Source organism: Pinus tabuliformis, chromosome J, assembly GCF_031772625.1.
Source record: "Pinus tabuliformis cultivar Carrire ecotype Pingquan chromosome J, CPIR1, whole genome shotgun sequence".
Classification (NCBI taxonomy): domain Eukaryota; kingdom Viridiplantae; phylum Streptophyta; class Pinopsida; order Pinales; family Pinaceae; genus Pinus; species Pinus tabuliformis.
The window spans coordinates 614,018,466-614,035,403 of record NC_142295.1 but is presented as its reverse complement, the minus strand read 5'-3'; the positions used below and the strand labels follow the sequence as shown (position 1 = coordinate 614,035,403).

At 38.8% G+C, this 16,938-nt stretch overlaps 1 pseudogene; it reads left to right on the top strand.

Moving 5' to 3' along the window:
- Nucleotides 1-1,150: 1,150 nt before the first annotated feature.
- Nucleotides 1,151-16,938, top strand: part of LOC149228453 (auxin efflux carrier component 4 pseudogene) — a 39,471-nt pseudogene continuing 23,683 nt past the window's right edge.

The window sequence follows — 16,938 nt, the reverse complement described above, 5'->3', positions numbered from 1 at the left end:
ATATCATGTGAGGGGAGGCTCACTTTTGTTTATGCCTATCTATTTAGGTTGCTCTATCAACTAAGGTTCCAGATGGATTTTCCTATCCCAAGCAGATTAAATATTCCCCATTTCCTTTTCCAGTCCATAATAGAGATGAGCCAAAGAGTAAGAGGAGGAAAATATTAATATATAGCTCACCATGGACTCATAAGGCTCATTGCCATAGATTCTCTGGAGAATATTCAAAACCCTATGTCATGGAAAAATTTTATGGATATGGACAAGGAAGCTTTCTTTGAAACTCAAGCCCAAACCTTTTTAGAACTTGGAGAGACAAAAAAGCATGGATCTATATAATAAGAAGCACAGGGTGAAGAAGAGGAAGAAGAATAATCAAAGAAGAAGACAAAGGAAGAAGAAGGAGAAGCGTAGGTACCTACCGAAACAAATGTTCCTAGGAAGGACTTAGCTAAACCTGTTGTGGCACACACAAGAGAAAAACTAACCCCAAAGGCCATTGAGGAACCTGCTAGACCTTAGAAATGAAGAATACAAGAGAAAAATGAAAGTATTTCTAAAGGAAATACTGAGGAAGAAGTGGTTGCCACCCTGACAACCTTAAGTACACTAGTCAAGCCCAAGGGGAGGAATCCAAAGAAAGACCTTTTATATTTCAAGAAAAGGAGAAGCAATAGAATTAAGAAAGGAAAACCACAACCTTCTTCAACAACCCCCATCACCATTGAGTGGTCAGTTAGCCACCAGGATGAAGAATTGGGGAAACATAATAAAAAAACTGAAGAAATAACCTCCCTCAAGGCCAAAGGAAAACAACCCCAAGCCTCATAGAAGAAGGCAAGCTCCAGGGGAGCCAAGGCTAAACAATTGCAAGAGGAATCTTCCAAGCCATAGGAAGTTAGGGCAATGCTATAGGAACACAAAGGAGTGCTACAAGAAGGTAGGACATTGCTATAGGAAGGTGTTGCACAACCACAAGGAAGGAGGTGAAGGGTCACAAGGGCTGCAAGAACCTGATCCCCAACCATAACTTGGGTCCTATAATAAGTTCTTTGAAGTAGGAAAAATAATACCTACCATGTTTGTAGTCTCAAACCTCCTTGAGCTAGACAAAGAAAGAGGTAGAAGCCACCATTGGAAGCATATTGCAATGTCCAAAGGAGTTGAGGATGTGGGTTTGATGGAAGAGAATATGAAGAAGATGGGTGAGGAGATGGTTTACTTGAGACTTAAAGAGGAAAATATGAAGGAGAAACTACAAAGAGAAAATAGGAGAGTAAAGGACCAATCACAGGAAAAAGATGAGCATCTTGCCACTATGGCAAGGTTGGAAATATAATCCATTTAATGCAGACACCCATCAAAAACCTATGCAATGTTCCTCAAGTAATTATGGCTTCAATTTCAGATCAAGATCCTAGCACCATATGGTTCACTCACTTTCTAGGATTATAAAATGTTTATTGATTTCTATCACAAATCTGGTATGGAGGACAAAGCAAGAATGGTTGAATTCTATATGCATAACCTAATATTGACTAATATGAACTTTTGGGATCCCAATTATAGAATGGGGGATGTACAATTAACGACATTGGCCTCTTAGATTATTCATGAAGAAGAAAGGGCTAAGGAGACCAAAATGGTCATGACTAAGGAGAAAAATGAACCTTTATGGATCAAAGCCAAATTGAGAGCCCCTAGACTTGTCACCAACAATCATAGATTCATTGTTGAAGAACCTAGACTGGAACCATCCTACATAGAAAAACAAGAACAAGCCATCCTGCACTTTGAAGATATTTTTAGGTTACTAAGAACCGAGAAGGCTACAATATTTTCAGAGGAGATGGCACTCTTTACCACATAACCCAAGAATTAGAGAGTACCACTCTCTAAAAACACTAAGAAATGCCTTGGAAGGGACACCAATGTATAAAATAATAGTTCAGAGGCTAAAAATAAATTGGATTAGGTTTAAATTCAACCCTCCTTTTCTACTGGGGCTGCAGGAAAGAGCAACATCAATGGCCAAAAATAGAGAAAAATTTAGGTTTCCACCCTCAAGAGTGCATTCCATCCTAGGTACCTTGGGATGTCAAGGAGGCCACTAGGGCCATGAATGAGATGTATTTAAGTGGTTAGGTTACTCAGACGATGAGAAACATTTTCAGTAGGGTGGTGATGATGGGCTTCCTAAATAGGGATAAATCAAGGCCCTTCTAACCATCCTTCAACTTACATTCAACTCTCTCTTTGAATTTGATGACACCTTTTTGGATTATAATGTGTTCATTAGGGAGATTAATGAATATTTATCATATATTGTATCCTAACATGTTAAATGTGTAGGAAAAATAATATTTATTATGGAAAACTACATTAGAGACCAGCTGGAGGAAATGTAAGAGGCTCGTTCCCTGCATTAACTCACCAACAACTTAGTTGGCTATTGGGAAGTTGCTACTCTCAATGGTTGCAAGGATCTCAGAAGACCATATCCACTTTTATAGGGATTTTGGAGGGAATCATCTCTACTTCCAAGGAGGCTTCCCCCTCAATCATTGTGTATAAATAAAGGAGCCCAAGAGCTTAGTAGGATTCAACTTTTTAGACGAGCATAGTGACTAATAGAGGTAGGATCTTGTACTTTTCATTTAAATTTCCATATCATGTACTTAAATACTTTTTGAGACCAGTGAAAAGTATTTTGTTGCCTTCAGTATAAGTGTGTTTCAGAGGTTGAATTCACTTGGGTTATGGCCCAACCCAAACACTCCAGTCACTCTCTCTTGTACATTTTTTATGCATTTTCTCTTCTGCACTTAGTTTAGTAGTGTTTCCTTTTTGCAAAATTTTCTTATGTAATATGTTGTCTCTGCAGATTTTTCAATCATTTGTCTTAGAAAGTGTGGTTGTAGACTTTGTATTGGAAGAACAAAATATATGTTTTCTCTTGATGCAGTAGTTAGATCGTGATTAAAATTCAACTCATTCTTTCCTTTCTAATTTGATTTTCTACAATTAGTTTTTTGGAATTATTTAGAATTTGATGTTTTTCTAGTTGAGTAATCTTCTTATGTATAGGTGATACTATTTGTTTACGTGGAAGAGAACTATCCATGTCATTTGTAACCCTACCACCAACACCGTCCTTCCATTCTCATCCATTTCTTCAAGCGGTCTGCACAAAAAAAATAAAAAAAAAATCAAAAATAAAATAAAAATAAAAAAATAAAAATAAAATCATTACATGTTTGTTAGAGGCCATTTTATGCATTCCCCCCTTTTGCAAGATGGGCTCCTTAGGAGTACTAATCTTTGAAAGGACTCCCGTACCCTTCTTCAACCTTATACCACTTTTCATTGCCTTGAGATCACTTTCTAATCGCTTGGAATCCTCTCATATTCAATCATGTAGAAATACATTTCAATCCTGTAGCATCCTTTAGCAATCCTATAACATCTTGTAGCACCATACTTTCTAATTTAAGCCTTATTTTTACTTATTAACCCTTCACAACTTCTCTTAGGCCTTGGAATCAAGCTTGAAGAAGATCAGAGGCTACTTAGAACTCTTCTTTTCATCATTGTAATTTGTTTATGCAATTAGGGTTAGTTGTTGAGTTCATGAATTTAATAACATAGGGATAGTTTACATTGTTACTTCTTGGAGCATTTATTGAAGTTTGTGTTGAAAAGTGTGCAACAAGAAATTCTTGTTGAGAGTGCAACAAGATGATGAAGCTTAGTGAAAAGAGTCGCCTTCACTAAGTGGTCCCGCAGGCTATTTTTGGCGCAAGTCTATTTTTAGACATATGGATCATGTCTATGGATTGCAGGTTGCTGTTTATGGATGATTGGTCAAGTTGGTAAAAATAGATGGACTTCTATTTTTGATGAAAGTGTGAGTGATCACAGTGTGAGTGATCAAAGTCTATTTTTAGACTGGCTGTCAAAAATAGAAAGTCAAATATTATTGTCTCATAATAATATTTGGACTATAAACTTGATCTTATTCTCTTGGAGCACTTCAGGATGAGCTACGGATGTGGTACATGCAGATCCCAAAGGGAAATACATGGTTACCTATGGGATGACTAATATTTGCATGCAGGACTTCAGTTAGAACTAAAGGGAGTTGAGTTTAGTGGACTGGAGGTGCAGTTGATGGAGTTGTGTTCAATTTAGCTTTGTTAAACTGGTTGTATTTAGTCTAACTGATCAATAGACTAGAGATGAGTTGGGTGAATTAGTTATTAATTAATTCACAAGTTATTAACTCATAATACAACTATAGAATACATCAGTTAACTCAGTTTCATGTCAGTGCATGTTCAGTTCAGCAGGGACAGGTGGTAGAGAATTAGATTGCTATCAGTTGTGACTATAGTTGTGCACTAGATCTTGCACAATCAAGGGATTGAGTACGCCAATGAGTTTGCTCACGTATTTTCCCAGTATTGTAGCCTTTTCTCACCTCCAACAAAGTGTGAGTGATTATTTTGAGGTGAAATACAAGTTTGGGAAGACATTCTCATCAGTTCTTGAGCAGGTATTGAGCTGTGGAGGCAGGCAAGCAGCAGGGGAGATTTGGAGATCAGATCTGAGCTGTATTGTGTGTAACAGGTGGAGCTGGTATTGGATTGCTTGTGATAAGCATTGTACTTTGTAATGTTACATGATTCAATCATTAATGTACAGATAGTGTGGGGTTTTTAGCGAGATGCTTTCCTCGGGATACATACTGTGTTTATGAGTTTGATTGATGCTTCTATGTGTGCCTATGAATGTTTCTGCTTCTGTAAATTGATGATCAACGTAGAGGAGCTTATGTATTGTGTATGTATTTCACAATAGTACATGATCAGGATAATCTCCATTGAATATGTGTCATATTATTCAAAATTTCTACATGGTATCAAAGCTAGATAATTTGTAGAAAAAGTTTCTACATGGTATCGGAGCTGCTTGATTTGTAGAAGAGATTTTTACAAGATATCAAGCGAGGATTGATCATCGGATCTATTATTCAGAAAGTGTTTACATTTTATTTCTTCATGCAGAGTCTGTGATCAGGCTAGGTAGCCTCTGGATTCATCCTTCTTTTGGAAGGTGAGATATCCGGTGAATGCCCAGACATTCAATCTCTGTACAAGAAATACTTTGTTCTCACGAATTCTAGATCGGAAGCGGTTGAGTTTTTGTGCTGATGGAATTCGAATTTAATTCCAAAGCAAGAGCGAAACTCAGAAACATTCAGTGTGAGAATGGAGACAGTATACCCCAGTATCTCACGAAGTTCACCCAATGCCGGGATGAGCTGGGAAGTGTGGGGGTGACTGTTGGATGAGGATGGTGAGTCTAGCACTCCTTGACCTTCCTAAGAGTTGGCATAGCTACCAGGGCTCGGTGAATGGAAGGGAGAAACTGCCAAATTGTGAACGACTATGGTCAGATTTGATGCAGGAGGAGATTAGACGGAGCACCAGAGACGGTTCTTCATCTATGCATGATGAGCAGAACTGTGCCTTAGCGAGTAAGGCGAGGAAGGGGAAGGAGAAGGTTTCTCTTTTCGAATCCAATTCTTCCAATGATGGGAAGAAGGTTGACAAATCGAAAGTGCGATGCTTTCGTTGTCATGATGGAGACTTGGTGGTTGAGAGGGAGCATATATTATCTCTCAACATGCAGAGCCAGAAGAAGTCTCAGACGATTGTGGAGGAGCCACGATTGGTGCAGCAGCTTCAGGAGGTTGTGGAGGAGCCACAATAAGGGAAGCTGAGAGGAGATCAAGTAGAGACATCTACTCATCCAGAGACCTCCAGTAGGGGGAAACTTCAAGCCAGGTGGGCTGAGGGATCGCATGTAGCCATACCTCCAGGTAGGAGGTGGGGTGATGTGGATCGATCATCCCAAGGAGGAGGGGCAGGATCCTTGAGGTACCCAACCTCTTGGATGAGACCTTGCTACGAGAGCCCCGATGTGTAGTAGCAGGAACTGACTGATTGGGTAGAGATAGATGTGGATGGAGCGGCAGAGAGAGCGACAGTGCAGGGAATCCCACGACAGCGCATAGCTAGCAGGCTGTAGCAATGCGAGAGGCACAAGTGTTTTGCACAGTGCTAGGTGGCACAGAGAGGTGTGCAATGGTGCGAGATGCATGGAGATGTTGCAGTAGCGCAGATGTCAGAGAGGGAGCATTTGTCAGCAACAGGTAGAGCTTCAACATCAGAGGGTGTTTCTATCCCAACGGGGAGGTCAGTTGGGAGGTGCAGTGCGGATGCAATGCTGGGAGATAGAACCAGTAGTAGTACGGATGCAGCCAGAGATCAAAGTGACAGAGGCTAGAGCAGTCAGATACTGAAGAGCACAGAGATGCAGAGTTTTAGTCGACAGAGGCAATAGCAGTCAGAGACTTTGATGACAGAGCAAGTGGACCGGCCAGATGTGTTGCATGGAGAACATTCTAGAGTTACAGGATCGGGTTTGAGAGGAAGCCTTTCTTGTAGAGAGGGAGTGTTGAAAAGTGTGCAACAAGAAATGCTTGTTGAGAGTGCAACAAGATGATGGAGCTTAGTGAAAAGAGTCGTCTTCACTAAGTGGGCCCGCAGGCTATTTTTGGCGCAAGTCTATTTTTAGACATATGGATCATGTCTATGGATTGCAGGTTGTTGTTTATGGATGATTGGTCAAGTTGGAAAAAATAGATGGACTTCTATTTTTGATGAAAGTGTGAGTGATCACAGTGTGAGTGATCAAAGTCTATTTTTAGATTGGTTGTCAAAAATAGGAAAGTCAAATATTATTGTCTCATAATAATATTTGGACTATAAACTTGATCTTATTCTCTTGGAGCACTTCAGGATGAGCTACGGATGTGGTACATGCAGATCCCAGAGGGAAATACGTGTTTACCTATGGGATGACTAATATTTGCATGTAGGACTTCAGTTAGAACTCAAGTGAGTTCAGTTTAGTGGACTGGAGGTGCAGTTGATGGAGTTGTGTTCAGTTTACTTTGTTAAACTGGTTGTATTTGGTCTAACTGATCAATAGACTAGAGATGAGTTGGGTGAATTAGTTATTAATTAATTCACAAGTTATTAACTCATAATACAACTATAGAATACATCAGTTAACTCAGTTGCACGTCAGTGCATGTTCAGTTCAACAGGGACAGGTGGTAGAGAATCAGATTGCTATCAGTTGTGACTATAGTTGTGCACTAGATCTTGCACAATCAAGGGATTGAGTATGCCAATGAGTTTGCTCACGTATTTGCCCAGTATTGTAGCCTTTGCTCACGTCCAACAAAGTGTGAGTGACTATTTTGAGGTGAAATACGAGTTTGGGAAGACATTCTCATCAGTTCTTGAGCAGGTATTGAGCTGTGGAGGCAGGCAAGCAGCGGGGGAGATTTGGAGATCAGATCTGAGCTGTATTGTGTGTAACAGGTGGAGCTGGTACTGGATTGCTTGTGATAAGCATTTTACTTTGTAATGTTACATGATTCAATCATTAATGTATAGATAGTGTGGGGTTTTTAGCGAGATGCTTTCCCCGGGATACATACTGTGTTTATGAGTTTGATTGATGCTTCTATGTGTGCCTGTGAATGTTTCTGCTTCTGTAAATTGATGATCAACGTAGAGGAGCTTATGTATTGTGTATGTATTCCGCAATAGTACATGATCAGGATAATCTCCATTGAATATGTGTCATATTATTCAAAATTTCTATAGTTTTTAATTAGAATAGGATCTCCTTTGAATGTAGTAATTCAGGTCTGTGTTAATTTTTCTTAGGTATATATTTTTCTTTGATTTAGATAATTACATTTAATTATTTACATATTGAATTCACCCCACACCATCATAAAATTATTGAGCAACATATGCAACTATATATAAAGAAAAATAGCATCATCAATTCAATGGAACATAAAGGAAAAATAGAATAAAAGCATTCACACATAGAGACACTAGGATTGGTTAGAGACCAAGGCAAAACCCCACAAGGGGGGAACCCTTTCAAATTATTCTTCTTATTAGATTGTCATTTAATGTTTCAACAAAGAGAAAGTGCAATGATCCATATCCTCGACCACAAAGCTATCTAGTAAAATCAACTAAACAACATCCAAGAGATGAACCCAACAATGCCTATAATCAAAACCCTGATTCAAAATATTGCAGACAATTGTCATCAACTATCGGAATTTGCGATCAACTGTCAAAATGAAACCCTAGGATCCAACTGCATGCAGAGAGAGATGTATGTACAACTAAAACCCTCTAATCACACACATAGGCTTGTGTTATTGTGGTTGCAACATAAAATATCCTGTAGCATCACTGAGGTTGAGAACCAAAAACCGTAATCACACATGCAATCTTCAAACCCTGCAATTTCAGGCCTCTACGAACCAAATTCCACAAACTCACTTCAAACCTATGTGAACCAAATCAAAGAAGAGAAAATAATATTCTTTATGATGATATCCAAATGAGGGTCACTTGACTTATATTTATAGCCATCCAAGGGGGTCCAATTTCTCTTTTGGGCCGACCTGTCCTTTTTGTGCACATGGGGGTTTCCATATTAAAATATATTTTTCCTTAACCAAATTAAATTCTTCCAAGGGCTAGTAGGGGCCTTTCTTGATGAGGAAGACTATACAAAGGAGGGAATTTGTCCCTGTGTTTCCAAATTAACACTCCCTCTAAGATAGGGAGAAATTACCGACTACAACATATGTCTCAACAGAAATATCTTATCATCATCAAATGGCGTCGCTGCATATCTTGGCTCATATATGCTCATCTCTGCTCATTTATGCTCATATGATCATCTTTGTTAATTTATTCTCATCTCTACTTATTTTTTCTTGTCTCTATATCTTTGCTCATATTTTGAACACTCTCGAATCTAAAAGAAGAATAATTTGACATCAGAGGGGAGTCAAAGCTACCACCCTTTATTCATTAGGGAGCCACTGCTACCACCCATAATCATCTTCCAGTGAGGAACCAAATGCTACTACTCAGGAAACATAAGGGATCCCTTCTCAAACTAGAACCACATCGGGGAACACATCTCAACTCATAATCCAATGACAATGAGGAAGGTCATATGGGACACTCTGACCTCATGTCTATGACAATGGGGAAGGTCCTATGGAACACTCCCACCCCAAGTCATCTCATAGGACAACTTGCGTCTTCCACCTTATCTCAAGAAAAAGGTGAGATATAATGTCTCCTATTTCCTGTTGATCTTCCTAGCAATGACCCTCAAGAGTTATGTGGTAGAACACCTGCATCTCTAGCTTGAGCGAGATGCCACTCACCATAAGAAGTAAGAGTCACTCCTAACTCAAGCAAACAACACCCATTTGGCTAGATGGGTGGGAAATATAGATGCCAACTAGGGTATAATTTGCATAGACCAAGATAGGGGAGAAACATATTCCACCCTATCAGTGACAAATAGGGGTGATACCCTATTTTCTAGAGATACCTCAACCCCAGGAGCCCTACATCTCAATTCCTCACCCTGGGAGTTCATATAGGGGGGGAAATTTGGCTCAATGTCCTCAATCAACCCTGCTCTCTATAGATCAGAAACATATCGATGTGCTCATATTTGGTACCAGCTTAAACAACTCACTAGATAGCTCAATCACACTGCCTCATATATTACCAAGAGAAACAATCCTCAATTTTCCTGTTCATGTATGATATTACATAAAATATTATGTTAGAATAAATACATGTCACAAAAGGATACCTTATTCATCCTCCCTCTCATGGAGGCAGCAACCACAAGCCTAAGATTGTCTCATACAGTAGTATTATATCAATCTATGAAAATATCTCAATCCTAGCTATATACGGGATTCTCTACCAATCATATCCCATTCCTTATTATCACAATGTATCACTGTCTCATCCATATCCTTCTCAAACAACTCCCCAAAGAGCTTCCTATTAGAAAATCAGAAAGGTAGTAAAGATTTTATTGATATTGATAATTACTTGTGATGTTTCTTATTATTAAGATTCTTTATATCTTCTTTCTTTATTTCATCAAGAAATTACCAAAAGAAACAACACAGAAAACAATAGACACTAGATGTAGGCACGTGCCATGGCAAAACCCCCTTCGATGGGAAAACATAGTTAAGATAATTATTCCTTTCAATAGTATTCTTTGAGACTCTTCACCCTAGACCAATACCAGGCCTTCCCTCCACACCAAGTCAGCCTCCCAAAATTTCAATCCCTTCCTAGAAACTTCGACCATGCGACAACTTATGAAGACTGGCAACTTCTGACAACAATGAATCTTGGAAGACTCTGATATCCCTATCTAGGGCACGAAACAGAGAGAGAGAGAGACACCAAAATTTCAATTTTCCTTGTCTCCTTAGACTTCCCCAAAGTTGCACTCACTTCAACTTTTCGACAATAGAATTTGTACCTTTTCCCAGCTACAAGAGTACTTCAGACTTCTTCCCAACAACAAGATATTTTCGCACTACTTCCCAGCTACAAGAGAATTCGAACTTGATGATAGAATGATGCTCCAAATGAATTCGATGAACTTCCATTTATAGGTGTCTTATGTGGTTGAACAGGGTCCTTAGGCCGACATGGTATGGAGGTTACATAATTCATATTTGACTCAATACTTAACCTTTTTACATGATTCAAAATCCCAAGAAGGGTCTTTTTAAATGTATAATAACTTTATAGACTCATAATGAATCCTAGAAGTCCTTAATTGGGACTTTTACCTAAAACATGGTGACCCAAGAATGAAACCCACGCTTTCATGAGTCATAATAATAATAATAATAATAATAATAATAATAATAATAATAATAATAAATATTTTCTTTATTCTTTTTACAAGTACATTACATGATGACTAAAGTACATTATTGAAGACTGAACATAGTTACATTTTCCAACACTCCCTATTAATTAGGGAGATATTCATAATGTACAAATACAATGGAAGATATCAAACTATATGAACCATGAAGAACTTTAGGCACCATAATGTCATGGACTAGATTATTGATTAGGGAAATCGATCCAAACAATCACTCAATAGTTTAGGAACAACAATGCCATGGAATATATTCCTAACCAAGGTAATCTATCTAGGTGGGACTATGATGGAATCAAACTTCAAACCTCTTTAGGCACCCTCAGTCTTACTTGCTAACCCTCAACCCAAAAATGTAGGTGTGTATCAAAACAGAGCTCAATAACCAACACCATCATTCCAACTTTAGGACTTAGACATCAACACAAAGTGTCAGCCAGATGTCCTCCCGGGAAATTCTTCACTTGCAAAGCCTCAACACCCCTTGATCCAGCAGATCAAGAATTACCAATCTCTCCCAATCAACCTGATTGGTAACGAACATGCTATCAAGACCTTCAAGAGATTCACCTGTACAAACACAATCCCAATCAATAATATACTTTCATATGTACATAATCAAATAAAAACCTTCGGGGTCTTTCAGACAACTTTGATGTTTCTTATCAACTTTCCATAGTAGGACTATCAACTGAATCTTTGACAAAATATTCCTCAATCATATGTTTTTCTTCCTACTTCCCACACAACAACATATCCTCCGAATTTCGTTCTTTATTTAACATCAGGCTATGCCCTCCCTCTCAACCAGAAATCATCTCACTATCTGAAACCCCTCTTACTATGAGGAATTTATCTTCTATTCATGCTTCCTTCGAGAGATCATATTTTTCTTTTTGACATCAGAGAATCTTTCGTAGCTTCCAACCATTTCATAAGAGTTATCATCATCCCCATCATGCTTATCACATCAATGAGCATCTTCACCAAGTTGAAGATTGTGTACCTACACAACTTAAATAGAAAGTACAACCAAATCTATAGAATCATGATGTTATCCATATCATAATCACGAACAGGGAAAATTTTAAGGATGGAAAATTATCTTGAAGTATAAAAACATTGGCGAATATCACTAGTCCCGAACTATAAAATGTTTATTGATGTATTTGTAAACTTTTTCAAATTTATAATGGTTTTATATATACTCTCTATATAATTTTGGCACTTTTTAAGGTAAATTAATTTTATATTGTAAAATTTGGGTAAATAATTTTTATAAAAAATGGAAATTAGCAAACCTCTTTTTTGGAAAAATTATGGAAAATTAGCCCGACTGCGAATACTATCCCCTAAAATTTCCATGATCATGGAAGCATTTCAACTTTATATCAGATACCCAAACTCAATTACAGACAAGAGACATATACTCTTAACATCTTTCTAAGGGCTTTTGTCACACACCCTAGACTACATCAGAATACTTCTCATTCCATATAGGGTTTCAATGTTTCTTACAAAGGTATGACATACCTTCCCTCAACATATAGAAAACCCTAGAAACAATTCACACAAATATAGATCTACAAAGCATGTAACAACCTTTCAAAATACATGTGTTAGATTTTTCACTAGGGATTCATACAAATCCTAGATTTTATACAAAATAATCAATCAAAGTCAATGAAATCTTAGTAATTAACCTGACCAACTTCCACTAGGATGTTGGCTACTTGAATTGTTTATTGATTAAACAGTCGAGTACCACATTAATTTGTCAACCCAGGAAAGTCCTTTTATTTCAAAGGTGACCTCGTACTATATGTACTTAATTCTAAAAGCATTAAAAGCTGTAGTATACACAATTCTATTTTCTGTCAAACTCTTTACTCTATGTTATAGCAGTTAAAATATGTTGCAGAGATGAAATGAAAGCAGTTAACTAAGAATACAAATCTACAAAGAAAAATAATGGATGCTCTGTTAGTAGAGGATCAGGACCCTATCCTCAGGGTAAGGATGTTCAGCACCTGCCTCTGTAACCAATTTGCCAATACACAATGCAATTCATAATCATCGGTGAAGTACTCTTTTACAATATCAAGCAACTAACAAAACAGTGTATCAGCAAAAGGAAATTATCAGAGGTAATGCTACAGAATCCAAACAGAGTATCAGAAAAAGGAAATTATCAGAGATAATGCTACAGAATCCAAACACACTCACACACTAACAGAAAATAAATGGGTGAATCTTGTGAAGAAGGTGGGCCCTGTCCCTCTCACAAGATTCCCCAAAACACAGATGCCGGATTAGATGCTCAGAACAACCTTTTATTCATCTGCCAAAATGTCCAGTTACAATGAAGATTCAGACTTGCTTTTGTTTTTCAAAATTTCCCTTAAAACTTCTTTTCTTTCTCTCCCCCTGTTCGAATGTAGATGTCTCCTCTTTATAGAGGAGACATCTATTACAATAGACCGTCATGGTTCATTCAGTTTAACCTTTTTGTCAAAAATAAGAAATCCATCCTTGTTACAGGATGCCGTTACAACAGTGTGACGGTGTATTCTTTCTTGGGTCTCTTACTGTTACACAGCTGGTAAACAAACCTCAACTGTCTTCTTGGAATCCTCGTACTATCCTTTGCCGCTTCACCATTGTTGCTGATTTAGTAAACTCATGTTGTTCCTGGTGTTTCAGCAACTGTAACTGTGTTTTACCCTTTCTGGACAATTGTTGATCGTGCTGTGTCAGCATGTAACTCCGCCGATCTTTTGATAGTTGTTGTTTCCGCTTGTCATTTCCGGTGTTCCAGTTGTTGCAAAATAATGTTTTCCCTGCTTTAGATAGTAGTTATTGCTGGTGTTGCAGCAACTGCGTAGTTGTTGTTTCTGGTGTTGCAGCAACTACGTAGTTGTTGTTTCTGGTGTTGCAGCAACTACGAACTATAATTTCTGCAGACTTTAGATAGTTCAACGGTTACTTAGCAACTTGGTTAACTTCTCCAAAGATTAATTATAAAGATAACATGAATATGTAATGAATGATTAAACATATAGTAATGAGGAGAGTTACTTCATACCTTGGAATGATTAGGTCATTATATAATCAAAGATTTCAACTTATGGACTGAAGAGGGTAATATTATAGCAAAAATACAAGGTCAAAAGTGGTCAATTTGGAGTCCTAACATCCCCCCCAACTGAAAGGGTTGCATGTCCTCATGCAATGCTTACTCTGAATCTGAGTCGGAGTACTGGGATGAACAGTGTAAATTACTGATACAGTAGCTATGGAAAGTGTTATCAAACCTGTCTCTGAACCCACAGACAGTCTCTAGTTGCCTCCATGCTGCCACCTCTTCCTTTTTGGATGATCCAAACTGACCCTTGTATTGCTGACCAGATAACCGTAAGAGGGGAAATTTAAATCTGTAACCAATCCATTTTTCAGCACATTGTTCCATACATCTAACATAGTAAGGTACCCTTGAAATTGCTACCTGTAGATTAGGTGGATTGTAGGGATGATACTCCTGTCTTTCCTTGGGACAGTTTTCCCAGAATAGTTTATTGGCTTTAATAGCCAAAGGTGCCTTTGTTTTCACATAGTGTTGGCAATCTCGCAAGACCACTGCTTGTAGTTGCCTAAGGTGATCAGTCATTCCAGGTTCACTTAACATTCTTTGGTGCTGTGCAATGAAAGTAGCTGCATTTGGGGTTCAACCCTAATCCAAAGGAGGCAGTTCTGTTCATTGTGTTGTGTTGAGATGAAAGCGTTTTGCCAAGTGAGTTGGTTGGCTAGAAAGGAGTATATTCATTTTTCTATCTTCAGACATAGCTTTGTTGTGGAGATAAAGCTCACACAACAAATTCTGATCATTCTTGGGTGCTTCTGCAAAGGTTTCAATAAATTGTTCTAATGTAATCACCTGATGAGGTCTACTGTCTCTAACTGCCTTTATCTGTAAGAATGTTAGTCATTCCCTCAAAAATTCTTCATAGTTGAAAGAAGGTTTTCTTGTAGCAAGTATTCTTTGAACCAAATCAAAAATCTGGGACAGTCTAGCTTTTAGTTCCTTAATTTCTTTGTACTGAGCTCTAGACTGCTCAAGTGCTTCCCAATTCTTATATGCATAATTGAACCAGATTCCCTTTTTTTGTTGGAATGCTTTCCCTTGTGACAGCTCATATTCTTTCCACCATATTCCCTTTAATTGCTGAAAACTAGCGGTCTCTATGCATGCATCACTGACAGAGGGAGATTCAGTTTGTGTATAGGCATCAACAAGAAATTTCTGTTATATGATAATTGGAGTAGGCCGGGGTGGTTCGATGTCTTCTTCTCCATTTCCTGCTGATTCCTGTGTAACAGCCAATTCTTCTTCCTCTTGTTCCATAACAGTTTGGGTAGGCCGGGGTGATTTTATGTCTTCTTCTCCATTTCCTGCTGATTCCTGTGTAACAGCCAATTCTTCTTCCTCTTGTTCCATAACAATTTGGGTAGGCCGGGGTGATTTTATGTCTTCTTCTCCATTTCCTGCTGATTCCTGTGTAACAACCAATTCTTCTTCCTCTTGTTCCATAAAAATTTGGGTAGGTCGGGGTGATTTTATGTCTTCTTCTCCATTTCCTGTTGATTCCTGTGTAACAGCCAATGCTTCTTCTTCTTGTTCCATAACAGTTTGGGTAGGCCGGGGTGATTTTATGTCTTCTTCTCCATTTCCTGTTGATTCCTGTGTAACAGCCAATGCTTCTTCTTCTTGTTCCATAATTTTTGGGGAGCCTGCTGGTTCTTGAGTTACAGCAAGTTCTTCTACTTCTTTCTTTACACTTTTTGGAGATCCTGCTGGTTCTTGTGTTACAGCAGGTTGCTCTGTTTCCACCTGTATAGTTTTTGGAGAACTTGCTGGTTCTTGTGTTACAGCAGGTTGCTCAGTTTCCTCCTGCACAGTTTTTGGAGAGCTTGCTGGTTCTTGTGTTGCAGCAGGTTGCTCTGTTTCCTCCTGCACAGTTTTTGGAGAGCCTGCTGGTTCTTGTGTTGCAGCAGGTTGCTCTGTTTCCTCCTGCACAGTTTTTGGAGAGCCTGCTGGTTCTTGTGTTGCAGCAGGTTTCTCTGCTTCCTCCTGCATAGTTTTTGGAGAGCCTGTTGGTTCTTGTGTTTCAGCAGGTTGCTCTATATCAGCAGAGGGTTGTGGTGGTTCTGTTTTTGCTTCTGCAATTTGTGTAATAGCAGGTTCTTTCATTTCAACTACAACAGCAGAAGGTTCTGGAATGACTCCAATCACCGGTACTGCAACTATCTTGTATCCTGCTTGAGTGTATAGCTCACCACACTTGGTGCACATATATTCACTCTCTTTACTCTTCTCCGCTGCAGATGCTACCTGTGCTAAAATGTGCAGGTTGCGTTCATTTTGATAAGCTTCTTTGAACCTTATTATTTCCTCCTGATAATCCTGAATTTGGGATTTCAGAAATTCAATTTCTTCCTGCAGGGAAAATATGGTAGGCTGAGCTTGTGGAACTGCAGGTTCCAGTGGAGGCAGAGGTTGTGTTTCAGCATTCATTTGAACATTTATACCCCCAACAGGTGGTTCTTGTGTGTCACCTGGTGGGGTAGTGGCTGTTTCTTGTGTTGCAGCCACTTGGCCAATATTACCTTGGGTGTCGGCAGCTGGTTCTTGTGTGACAGCTGCCTCAAAAGATAATGTCACGAAACTGTGAACACTCTGCATCTCAGCCCCAGAGGGTGAGGAAGGGGAGTGTTCAGGGCTGGTGGGAGTACGGGTTCTTAACATGATGGGTGGAGAGCTGGGGAGAGTGGGGCTAGGGGGTTCAGCTGTTACAGACGACCGAGTCCTTTGCTTGGGTAGAGAAGCAGGGAATTCAGATATTTTTCTTTTTCGGCTAGCTTTCTTTAAAATAGGGGCAGTGGCGGAAATAGCAGCTGCCTTGACCGAAGCCCTAGTTCTTCTTCTTTTCGGTGGGGTTTCATTTTTCTGCTGCTTCTTTCGTTTGAGAAGGGTAATAGGGA